Here is a 13,429-nt window from a genome sequence, read left to right as displayed (position 1 = left end):
TAGACATTTGAATTTAAATGTCCATCCCTGACTTCTTTAACTGAGAGTTCTGTCAAGAAGTTGTGGGGGCTATGAAGTGAACATTTTACTTTAAGGTTGTGTATGTGCTGTTCTCAGTAGTCTATAGGAAACTTACTCAACTCATGCATTGCTTTCGCACATTATGTAGATTTGCTTGTGTGAGATTAATTTGCTTTGTTTTCAAAGACACCAGTAATTGCGCAACATGTTATGAATTCAGTCACAGGCTTATATTACTATGTAACACAAATGTATGAAGTGTTTCAGAAAGATTTTCTTAGCACTCTTCAGTAATAAACCATAAACCATTCCAACCTTCTTTCAACATTTCTGAAGTTGTGCCCCTGTAAATACAGAAAATCATAGCTTTTCTGTTATTTAATTATCATGGGGCATACAAGTTGCAGTGGCCATTATAAACCCCAAAATAAATAGACAATATGAGATCTTTGATGTGGGAAAAAGTGTGTGTTTGGAGCACTTTGCATCAGGAAGCTACCGGGAGCATCTGTCTCTCAGAGAGCAGCAGTAAGAGCAGAGTGCTATTAGTGCAGCTATTAAAAACAAAAGAGAGAAGTGTAGCATACTACTTTGGGATCAATATTTAATTTGATATTGCCCCTTGACTTTCCTCAGTAATCTCAAACAAAACATATAGTTGTTTACAAAGGAAGATTATGCAAGTTCTCTGGTAGTTAGCAGAGCCAGGCAAGGGCATGCACTGATGTGATTGAGATGTTGGTTGTCTTCTGTAAATCAGTACGAAGACCAGATGTACGCTGAGATCATCTATGATTTCATAGAAATCGTAAATCCTGTATTGTAAAAACTAACAGCACCCAAGGTATAATCATCTTAAAAGGGGGGACCTCCAATAGCCAACAGGCAATATGCCATGGGGAAAAAAAGCAACTACAAGTTTTCTTAGGAACTAATTAAAAACTTTCCTTCCGTGCAATTTCCATGGATTTATAAAGCAAAAACCATAAAAAAAAAAAAAATCCACGAAATAAACCAAACACCCACCCCAACCCCCACCCCCCAAAACTCCACACCAAATAGATAAAATTAAGGTCTCCAGTGGCCTTTATTATGAAAAAAACATCTTGCTGAAGCTAACAATACCTCACAGGTGCTCTTCTAAGGAGAATTAGTTAAATGCTCTTAGAAGGAAGACATGTCAGTGTTTGATAGAGCCTTATGAATTTTCAATCAGCTCTGGGAAGCGTGGGTTTTAGCCACCTTTTAAAAAACAACCAAAAAACCCCAACAAAAAAATACAAACCAAACCCAACTGAAAAGTAAAAGGGGAATGTAACTTCTTAGATATTAAATTCCATCTCTGGTCTTCTAACTCTGACAGAAAAATGCAAACATGCAGTAAGCCAAAAGGTAAACTGCTTCCAAGCTGGCTTAATAAACAACTGCAAATTTTAAATCAAAGCCACTGGAGAAAATTAGCTTAGCCAAGATCTATAACTATAGCATATGTGTTGTTATATAAAGACATATTGGCTGCCCAAAAATAGCTGGTCAAGGTATGTACTTGAAGCTGCATTTCAGTTTTCAGTGCCTGTATTCAGACATCATGCAGAGTTAGCACCCAGCAAAAGCAATATTAAGGAGCATGGAGGATGGTAAAAGGCAAGGAAGACACTAAAAGGACCATGAAACATTCATGCGTTGCACAGTTTGCTGATATATTAAAGAAAATGAAGGAATCTGTTTATTTGATCGGATGTGCCCCTGAAGTATCCCACTACTGGAATCACTGCTATAAAACTGCTTTGAGATTTAGGAATTTCACCTTGGGCATAACAAGCAGAATTCCCCTTGCATGTTTTGTGCTTTAAGAAAAAATACCTAGAATGAAGAATTAACTACAACTTTTAGTTGTCATAGGTGTCCTTGGGAGCTTATTGACAAAGCACCAAGGTTATGGAAGTTTTACTGTTGATGCTACAGGCAACCACAAAATGTTTTAGGATCAGGAAGATCGTAGCCCTGCATATCTGGTGTAGGCAGCATAGTAATAACAGCACCCTTCTGTCTGGAAGTAAACAAAAGGAAAGATCGGATTGCAAAACCAACATAGTGACAGCCAAACAATGTAAATGTGTCTCAGCTGCTGAAAATTTCTTGTTCAACTCCAACTTACTTTGAACCTAAACTAAAAAAGATTACATCAACAGACAAGCAAATTTTCCAACTACCATAAAAATGCTAAATGAGCTTTGATAAAAATTAAATTCTTCTATGTTTTGATAGAAATTACATAACAAAATTCCAAATTATATAAACAAAAACCAGAAAATAAGTGGATAATTTTAGAAAAAAAATCCTAATATTTACTGAAAAAAAGAAAAAACCTTCATTCATATTTTGTTCCTGAAATTTCAGAACCTGCTTGCTTTTATTTAAAATGCATAATAAAAAAAATATAATTCAAAAAGACAAAAGTGAATCATTTCAGCATTTTTAAATTCCATGGTAGAAAGGTGGAAAAATACAGAGCTATTTCTTTTATTCAACCCAAGTTTTAAAAGCTTTTTACGCCATACCTGTTTTTTCAATACAGTCCTCACAATAAATTTTCCCATTCTATACTTAACACCTGAACGTCATACTGCCTTTTGCTACTACTGTGAATTTTTGGTTCCCATCATATTTTCTTTGCTGAATAATGCAGAGATAAATGACTGCTCCTAGTAATGCAGCAAACAGCCCACATCTTATTTTTAAGCTATATTTAAGCCAATGCAAACAGGATTCCTGATTGGTTTTCTGTTTGCTGCTTTGTTACAGCATAAACCTGCTGTTTCTCAGCAGGCTGGAAACTTCTGGCATCTTCTGCTTTCAGGTCCTGAATTACAAATAGTTTCTCTTAAAAATGAAGACATTCACAGAAGCGAGTAAAAGGGTCGCAGGTGCACATTACTGGCTGTTTTTATTGTGGATTTTCAAAGATTCTGAGTCACAGTAGATATTTTTAGCTGTGCTTTTAACCACCTTTTCTGCTACATTGCCTAAATGGAAATTATTTTAATAGTGATTTGATCTTGGTGCTCATTTGAATTTAGGTAATTTCTCAAATTTCTTTCAGTACACAGATCTCTAGATATCTGATTCTTGTACCATTAAGCTTACAACTTCAAAGGTGTACTATTTACATGTTCTGGGGCAGAAAGATCTTTAATTATGTTTTTGGATGTATAATATACAATTACCAATTGCAATTTTGTAAGTTCAAAAAAAACAGGGCTGATTGATAGAAAATTCATGAGTTTTCATGAAAGAAATACCTGTGTTACTATCGTTCTTGTACGTCTTAAAACATCTGTGCTATTTATTGCTGAATGTGATAAGGGGTTTATATGAGAGGCTGAAGTATAGCTTCTGCTGTCATGGGCAAAGTGAATTCCAAATTCTGTGAGATTTTTAAATTGTTAGAAAAATGACAGTTCATTTTAGATTTGTGTTCAGTCCTTGCTCGATTCTGAGCTCCAAATCCAGGTTGTTATTTTATCTGTAAGTTGATGGCCATGGGGGATTACCTCCTGAGTAAGAAAATGGTATGGAACAGTGTTTATGGTATGAAATTTTTCCAGAGTTACATTTCTACCAGTTCAGTCACTGTTTGCCTTAGGAATTTACTGCGCACAGCAGCGATACCTTAAAGCGCTTCACTTTCTAGAAACTGTAAAGGTGTTTTACAGTTAAAGTTTGTAAAAATAAAAAAAAATGAATCTTTTTACAAAATGTCCAGGTGGTCCCAAGCTACTTTGACTTAATTATCAAATTAGTTTCATTTTTAAAATGTTGACATTTAAATACATTTGGAGGTTTTGTTCCAGTGCTGGTTTTTTGCCTTTCCAATATACACAGTTATAGCACAATGAAATGTTGCTTTCTCAAAAGAGACATCAGGAAGATAGGAAAGAATGGACAGGTGGACTTCAAAGATTCCTTGTTGGATCTCAGTGCTACACTGGGCAGCTTTTGTGCGTTCCTGTGCATTTGTTTTTTCTTCTCAAGTTATGATTTTACATCAAGCTAAACCTGTTCTTTAACTGTAAGGGAACATGTGAATAGAAAAAAGTGTAACACAGCTGTACAGGCCCTAATAAATAGCACCAGCACTAATTGTAATTGAGAATGCTCATTTTAGACCCTCCTAGGGAGGTATGCAGAAAGGCAAATGCAATAATTCATTTGGGTACAGGATGACACAGTGCATTCCTAACTGAGTTTGTGAGCATCTATACTGACATTTTCTAGCAGAAGGAAAGTTCATTAGAGACGAAAGAAAAACAAAACCTGGCAATTTTTAATAGAAATACAGCTCTTTTTAGCTGTTGGTTTGATTTTGGTTTTTATTATGTCTATAGTTTTAGCATGAGTTTATCCCTCATTCAATTCCTGAATTTTCTTAAACTTCACTTTTCTTTGCCCTCTTTTCTGATTTTGAGTATTCATACCCATGCCAACCTTTATATATAAATACATGAAAAACATGGAGTTAAATAATAGGTCACTTTTGGGGCAGGGATATCTTCTACACTCTGGTTTGGGGATAATGAATCAAGTACATGTGAAGCAAAAGGCTGTAAGCCTAGAGTGGCTTTTGGTGTTCGATAATGGAAAGAACCCAGGTGAGAGCTTTCCTGCTTTTTCCTCTCACATGAAATTTTGAAGGTTGGAATTTGAATATGTTAGTTATCATGTCTCTTGTTCACGCAAGCCAAAGTTACAGTGTTTGTCCAGTGCTGTGGAGCAGGGACCCGTATCTTGGTTCCCATTGCAACAAATAACTTACTTAGTGTTCCCATGGGAATCTCCTCTACTGCAATTCTCAACAGTTACGTTATAGCTCCTTCACTAATACTTCATTATCCACAGAAAGGAAATAGGAGAAAACATCACTTAATAGGGATCTTAAGTGTGACAGATCAAAAGCATCTTCCCGACTGTATTTCAGATAAATGTGTTGAGAAGGAATAGAGAAGTCTGAAGTCCATATTGGGCAGAATGGAGATTTAGGAACAGGCTTACCTATTCACTGGGAGTGAACTAGCCAAGAGCAATGGGATGTAATGGGTTTTAGAGCAGCACTGGTGCCAGTTGTACAGCACCCAGTCCTCTGAGTCTCTCTGAAAGCTCCTGCTGGACTGGGCTGCATTGACAAGCAGCAGCTTGTCAGAATCCACTGAAGAGGATGCCAAAATTTGGATGTCTAGAAGGTCAGGTACCTACATTTTGCTGACACAGGTTTTAGATGGGTAACAATGGGCCTTGCTCCTTTTCCTTGAGTTGAGTCTCTGTGCCATCCTTTTGAAATGCCATAATTTTCCAGCTGTTTGAGCTGGATGGATGAATGTAGGTTGCTACAAGGGACTCCCATACTATATAGCGGGGTTCTAAAAGAGCTATTGAGATACAGAGACTGTGGCAATATAAGCACAGATGCATAGCTGTATAAATACTTGCTTGTCCCATTTTTTCCTTTCTGTGGTATATTAAATGATGGGGAAATATTATCTCCTACGAACATTTCTGCAGATTTTAATTATAGCCTACAGTTCTGTTAGATATGCCCTAAGGCTCAAAGCTCAGGATATTTCCTTTAACATTTGCTCTATTTAAACCAACAGATAAATGTTCTCTGAAATAGTTGGGTTTTCCCCTGATGGTAAAACACAAAGTATAAAAAAATCCTAAAATTCCCATTGCACTGAAGTAATACCATGAAAGGGCCAATTTTCAATAAGCCTCAGAGCAGCCTATAGCATTTTACATGCAGAAGTTTGGGTCATGCAAACTGTGAAGGTATGAGAGAGTTGGCAGCTCACTGGCCTGAAAGCCTGAAGCACTGAACTGGAGGCCTGCACTCGGGCACTGACTAATGGGAATCTGGGCAAACTATCTAGAGAGGAATTTTCAAACAAACCTTTGTAAGGCCCAGGTTTAACAGTGCTATGCTTTCATATACTTGGAGTAAGAGGACTGACTCTTTAGACAATAAATTTTCACATCTGAAAACTATGGAACAGAAAAACCCCTATGAAAAAAAACCCACCCAGAGTGGATGTTTCCAATGGTGATGAGATTTCAAAACATAAGAAAGAAATGCCATAACTGAGTAATTGAATGTGTTTCTCCCCAAGAAAATTCTCTGCAGGAAAATTATTCTTTTCTCCTGTTTCTAAACACAATATTGTATAATAGGCTCCTAATTAGTTGATTTTAGAGTCATCATATGAAGTGAGTTATTCAAAGCTGTGAGTATTTAGGCTGACTGAAAGAAAGAAGCTTTCAAGATACATATGTTAATACCAGAATGAAAGGTGAACAGCATTCTGCATTTCATTTCTCAGGAGAACAGAATATTTCATTGAAAACTAAGATGGTTCTCTCAGATAAAGGTCATCTGGTCATCTACCATAGGCTACACCAAAGATCTGACTGCAAGATATGTCACCATTAAAGACGATGCTTCAGGAGTAAAATAGGTATCCACATTATGTTGCTTTTACCAGTGAGATCTTCTCCTTTAAAAAATGCCATGTATGCAGAAACTTTGGATACTGGCATTAGAATCCTAGGGCAGATAGCTGCCAATATTGCCATGCCATCAGGGCACTGTCCCTCTAATTCTTACAATTAAGTGCAATGTTGTCTAGGAAGATAGTTGCATTCAGACATCAGAACATTGGTCTAAATTACACAGTTTTAAAACACAATTGCATTAGAAATTTGCAGAGATAAAAACATAATCATGCTGTACATGAAGATAGATAGCCAATGTAGTTTCACCCATGTCAAATTAATCATTTGGGTAGAGATAAACTCAGGGAGGAGGGAAATCCTTTGCTGGCACACACTGTGTCTCCATTCAGCAATGGCTTTCTGTGGGTGTTTGTTTATTCAATTGTTTAATACTTCAGCAACACAGATTCAGTAGTTATCATATGTAACAAAATTAATGTGTTCTGGTGACTCCAGATTTCTTTGCAGAAGTGTTTTCTCCAATACTCCAAATTTCTCCAATTTCTCCAAATTTGGTTAATAAACACTACCCAAATTCTATAAAAGCAGCCCATTGTGGAAGACATAATGGAACCTACATCTCTAGATCTAAGCAGGCCCTGAACACTGGGTGTGAATAACAGTGAAGACCACAGTGAGTACAGATTTAATATCAACACTTCTCAAATGTAACCTTTAGTCAAAACCAAAATGGAGATTACTACTTTTCTTGTCATTTATTTTCCAACTTTCTCTGAGTATCTTAAGTTCTTGGGCTTTTTATGATATGCTTCCTTAAAATTTCCAAGCAATCCAAGCAAATAGTCCAGAAGCAAAATCCAAAGCCTGATTTCCTATGGATTTCTGTCTAATGTGAATTAATGAATGAGTTTACAAATGAAACAGTTGCTGTCATCTGCAGAATGAGGTGACACTACATTTGCCCCTGCAGTTGAAATATAGTTTTAACATCTCTGTATGCAATATTGAATTGCAGTGACAATGTGTATGTCTTGCCATGGAGAACTGGTAACATAGAGAATTCACCTGAAGATAAAAATGCCCACTGAAGATTTTCAGGGAACCAGAGAATAAAACAGATAGTTCTTCCATGAATGAAGCCAAAGATGATGGCTTTCAAAGGACTAAGACATCACATTTTATATGTAACATATTCCACTGTTTATAATCAATGACATTTTATAGATTACTGACAAAAGCCTGGTGTATTTTTAAAAAAGTATTACACTTTAAGGCAACATTTCCCAGTAACAGACTGATGAGAACATCAAATCTGTTCACTAAACTGATTTGAATTCAGTGCAGTTAGCAAATGCCATTCTGTGCAGGAAGGTGAATCAGACAAACACTTGATAGAGTGAAGACAAATGCTATATAAGAGGGTATGTCACAGAAAGGACAAGGTCACCTTACTTTTACTTTGCATTTATTTTGACAGCTGCCTTTGGTGGATGTCTGCACTTCCTGGTTTCTTTAAAAGTTTTTTTAAAAAGCTTCCTTTTAAAGAAGCTTAACTGAAATTAGGCAAAGCTGAGGTACATTCTGCAGTTAAGCTGACAAAATGTTTTAGAGCTGTGAGCTGCAGCATACCCTGAACAGTGGGAAGAAGAATATGGTCACGTAAACTGGTTTCACCCTTCCTATGCTGTACTCAGGCCTATGGCATCTCTCCAGCACAGAAGCAGAACTAGTGGCTGTTAAATGGAGACTGGGGAAGTGATCTAGTAGCCAAAACATAGTCACTGCTTGGTCCCTTCACCCACCAACAGATTGTAAGAAGATTTACATGTCTTAAACTATAGAGAACATGCTAGAACAATATATGACCTTGTAAAGCTCTGAAAGTATTATTCTGAACATCCTTCTCAACAGCCTCTCATGCTGGACACTGGTTAATAGAGATACAACTGTTTATTACTACTTTTGGTAGTCACAAACCGATGGAGTTGTTTCAGATGTTTAGTAGTAGGTGTGGCTGAACCTTATTTATATTGAACATACTTACAGATATGCTTTCTACAGCATTTGAAACTAGCTCAGTAGAGAAAAATTACGCCAAAGATTTAGAAGGTGTCAGCACAAATTTATTGGGAAAACTTTTAAAATACACTTGGGGTTCTCAATAAGGAGTGACTCTGAACTGTCACAAAGGAAATGAGCACCACAGCACCTACTGCATTGAATAGGACCTGCTATCTACAGGAAGTTCCTTTAGAAATTTGTATTTACAGTACTCATTATGGAATTTCATTACTATGAAGTATTATTGTACTTCATAATGTCCTTGTAGGAATAAACAGCATTTCCCTGCAATATTTCTAAGTTTAGAGTTTGGGGTACTGCAAAATGCAGGAGGGCTTCTGATAAAAGTGTTCATGAAGTAGAAAATTTGGTTCTTAATAATTGTCATTATGCTACTGCCACATCCTGGCAATGTCCGAACTCTCTAATTACCTAAGGTTTTGATAGTAGAGTTACTTCTACCTATCTTTTCTGGCAAGGGCTACAGGTATTTTTTCTAGCACTGTGATGGTGAGTTTACAAAAGTCCTGCCAGGATTTGCAGAAATGGTATGTTTCTTTTGTTGGGTGAAGGGATGATTTAAAACCTGAAGGGTTTGGGTTTACACAAGAATACAGCTAGAAGAGAAGGAGATGTTGTCATCTCTCCTGTCTTCAAACATCTTTAGCACTCACCCAGAAATCTACAGTCTAATTGCCTTCTGTGCCTGACAGCCCTTGAATCACTGTCTCCCATTTCCCTGTAGGGTATCCAGTGATCAGACTCCTGGGTAGTCTAAGGTGAAGTGCTATGTTTGTCTCTTTTGCAGAAGCGGTTTAATTTTGCGTGAAATAATCAACAGCTCAATGGACTATTCAGTGAAAACATGAACGTCAGTCACTGCTCTAATGACGATGTTCATCTGGGAAGGGGAATACTCACAGCTAATGAACCCATAGGTATTTCAGATTGAAAAAATATTGGAGCAAAGTGTGCAACACAAGCTTCTCCCGTTCTGCTCACATTTGTTATCAACAGGCTAGAGATCAAAGCTCACTTTTACTCTCTTCAACATATACCAGATGGGTATGTAACTATCACTTGCAAGTGAAACATTGTGCATACAGAGGAGCATTCAGTTGAGACATTAGGTATTTATCATCTCTGGTACTTTAAACAAATTACCTCTTAGCATTTTGGGCTCAACAGATTCTACTTTGCTCTGTCTTCCTAGATGAGGGCTTCAAATTTTGTTCAATAACCAGGCAACTGAAAATTTGCAATTTGAGAATTGTCTCATTACCAGCAAGTACAAATAATGCTAAGGAACAAGTCTTTGTGTTCTCCATGAAGTTACTGATAGGTCCAAACCACACAGAATAGAAGGATCCTAAAGCATGGAAATTAAAACCTCAAAAAACATGACTGAGGATGTGTGACAGATACCTTAATTGTCTTTACTGCATTCTTATAATGGCTTATGAAAAGACCTACAAAACCTGTTTTCCCTCAGCTTGTTTTTTAGTTAAGTAACCAGAAGAATCACAAAGAGAAAAGCCTTTTGAAAGGAAAAAAGATACGGGGACTGAAGAGTCTGAAGCAATTTGTCAGTGGCAGATTACATTCTCTCTTTATTGCAGAACAATCTTCAATACGATTAATGAGAGAAACAAAACAAGCTTAATAGATAAATCCTGTAGGGATCAGATACTCACACTATGTATCTACAGTTACCATATAATCTTGTTTGAGCTGATTAGATTGTTTTCTCAGAAAGCTGGGTAGAAATGTAGTGAAAGATGGAGCTCTGCACATTACTTCCAAATTAAAGCATAGAGTGGTAGTAAACACAGGTTCTACTGATTCGTGTGGCTGATGCACATGCAGGAAGTATTAATAACACTGCATTTCAATAAGCTGTCACATTTCCGTGTTGCAATTTCGATGTACCATTTTAGTGGGAGGTTATTCACATAACATAGACTGATATAGGAAAGTCTCAAGGTTTACTCTCACACTGTCTAATAAAGCAAATAAGATTTAAGTGTGAAGTTTATCTGAGAAGGATCATCTGTGTTTTTCTTCTATTGAATATATAGAACATATTTCCTTTCAGGGCTATGCAAAATTGGTGTGCTACCCTTTAAAAAATCATTTATAGGTAGGTTCCTGTTCCTTTTCTGGAACACAGAAATGTATTCCTTACTGATATTTTTAATGGTTCAAATACAGACATTGAGATCTCTGATGTATGAAGTGATACAATGGTGGTGTAGTTGAGTTCTGGACAAATGACTGCACAGTTAGTTTTGATATGCTATTCACTGTAAAAAATATAGTTGTTCATGGTTAATCCCTTTTCCTTTGGAAAAAAAAAGCCCCAGCTTGATGTTAGATGTGGCAGTGGTCATTTATATTTACCAGCAGTAAGGGAGATAAGATTTTGGATGAGGGTGGGACAAAGACATAATCTCTAACTGTTACTCAAGTAAAGGCTTTTTTATTGTGTCTATATTTATCCTATAAGGAAGACTGTCAAATGCTCAAAGGTGAGTGAAACATTCAGCTCTGGTTGCCTGTAATTCTTCTAAACATGGACATAAAAAGGAAACATTCCTCTACCCATTTGTAATTGCATTTTGGTTTGTAGTGTTACAACCCCCTCTCTTCTCTGCAGCCAACTATTTTCTATTCTTTTTTTAAAATGCCTTAATGCTTGAAGTAAAAGTCAGGCTTACTTTCTGTCTAAATACGGAACCAGTAGCTTAAATACATTGCCTCTCAGCCATTGTAACTTAAAGCTGCATCTTTTTGTTGCTTCTAGAAAACAGCTTAGTAATAGTGAAAAAGTAATTACTTTTAGGAAGTAATATTAATCTGGAATATTCTTGCAATGTCATATTAGGCCTGTAGTTTTGATATTCTGACATCTAAGTCATATTTTTTCATATATATATATATTTGTAGCTCTAAAATAATAAAACCTGTGTCTCTGAGCTAGGAGCTGTAGAAGAGTCTGAGCACCTGTTTGGTAAATCACAGCGCTCACTGCTTTCTCTTCCTCTGTTTTTACTGCCGAGGTTCTCAGCACACTACCCACAGCACCTGTTCTTCCTCTAGCCAGTGGGTTTTACTGGAGTACCACTTCAAAGCATGACCAGATAAAAAGAAATTGATCATGGAACAGAATTTCAGCATAGTCGAGCCTTCATTCTGCATGCAGGATGCAAGCAGATCAGTGTCCAAACCAATAACATAATTAATGTGTTACATGCAAAGAAGCATACACATTCATAAAGGGCGAACTACCCATCAAATCTCAATCTTAGGCAAATAATAGAGTGTTTGACATCATCATTAATAAATAGCTTTATTCCCCTCTTCTTAATACCAACTTTATGTAAAATAAATCTTTTCAAATTAACTTGATATTTTTCTTAGATTATAGACCTAGTTGATAAATAACATCAGCTATCTATTAATTATTTAAAATTCTGTCAGGCATTTGCCCCAATAGCATCTCATATTTTTATTAGGAAACTAGAACCACAATTATAAACGTAGCCTGAAAACATTAAATGGATTCAGGACTTGCTAGCTAGTGTTTTTTTAAAATGGGGTTGTAAAGAGAAAATGCTTGTGTGGTAATGTGTCATAGAGGTTTCCTACAGAGATATGATTTGAAATCTTTGCTATTTAACATTTTTGTCAGAGAAGAAATGAAGAAAAATGAAAGCATTGAAACAATTTATGAACGCTACAAAAGTTTTCATAATGATAAGTAATGAATATGGGCTATCACCAGTTCAGAGACACTTAGTTTAGTAAATTCATGAAAAGAAGTAATTTGCATTTCAGTATGATCAATATTGGACCATTGAAACATATCAAACCAGGGAGAAATAACCATCACAGCTGGGGGCTCTGAGCAGAGCAAAGCCCTCTCCCAAAGGAGATTTGATACAAAATTTAACCATGTGCATGCATAATTATGATCTGGAAAAGTCCTAATCGTTCTTGTACAGTCTTGACGCACTGTATTAATATTTACTTAAATTGTCCGATATAAATGGAATTGCTTCTTCACAAAAGGACCTGCTTACATATTAGCCAGATCAGGTTCTGAAGTGCAGAGGTCCTAAGCCCCACTAGGCACTTGCTGTACCATAGCAGGATGAAACAGCTCCCCTTGCATCACCATCTCACAGAATCACAGAATCCCAAGGGTTGGAAGGGACCTAAAAAGATCATCTAGTCCAACCCCCCTGCAAGAGCAGGGTAACCTCATTGCCTTCTCTACTGGGGTGACTTTCTGCCTTCTTTCTTCAGGCCTTCCCCTAGTTTATATACCAGCTAAATGGCTAAAATGCTGAAAATGGGAAGGAGAAATTTCAGTGACCTCTTCTTTCTGCAAGAATTAAAGCTTGTATGTCCTGCCTTCCGATACAATTCAGAGTAATTTTTGTAGCAGCAGACTAAGAAGGGGCAGAGCCCAATCTTGGGCCCAGCTAGCACAGCATGGCTTATGCTGTTGTGGTGGCTTCTTGCCCTGGACCAAGCACAGTCAGTGTCTGGTGACTGCAAGCTAACAAATAGACCAGTAAACATTATGAATGACAAAATAAACCTGTCCCAGCTTTATTTTAGCTTAAAGGTGTAGGATGCCTTACAGAATACTAGTATTTAAATAAAACATTTTGTTTCTGAGATGTCTCTCAGTGCAGCTCGGAAGAAAGAAAATGTTTCCATTCATTCTTTAGTTTGCTAGTAGTTAATTTGGGGGAGGAAGTGGGGTGTGAAATCAAAGAATAAACAACAAATATGTCAATGCTTTTTTAAGAAAGCAAAATTGATTTAAAGA

Source organism: Lathamus discolor, chromosome 2 (assembly GCF_037157495.1).
Source record: "Lathamus discolor isolate bLatDis1 chromosome 2, bLatDis1.hap1, whole genome shotgun sequence".
Lineage (NCBI taxonomy): Eukaryota > Metazoa > Chordata > Aves > Psittaciformes > Psittacidae > Lathamus > Lathamus discolor.
This window is presented reverse-complemented; position numbering follows the sequence as displayed.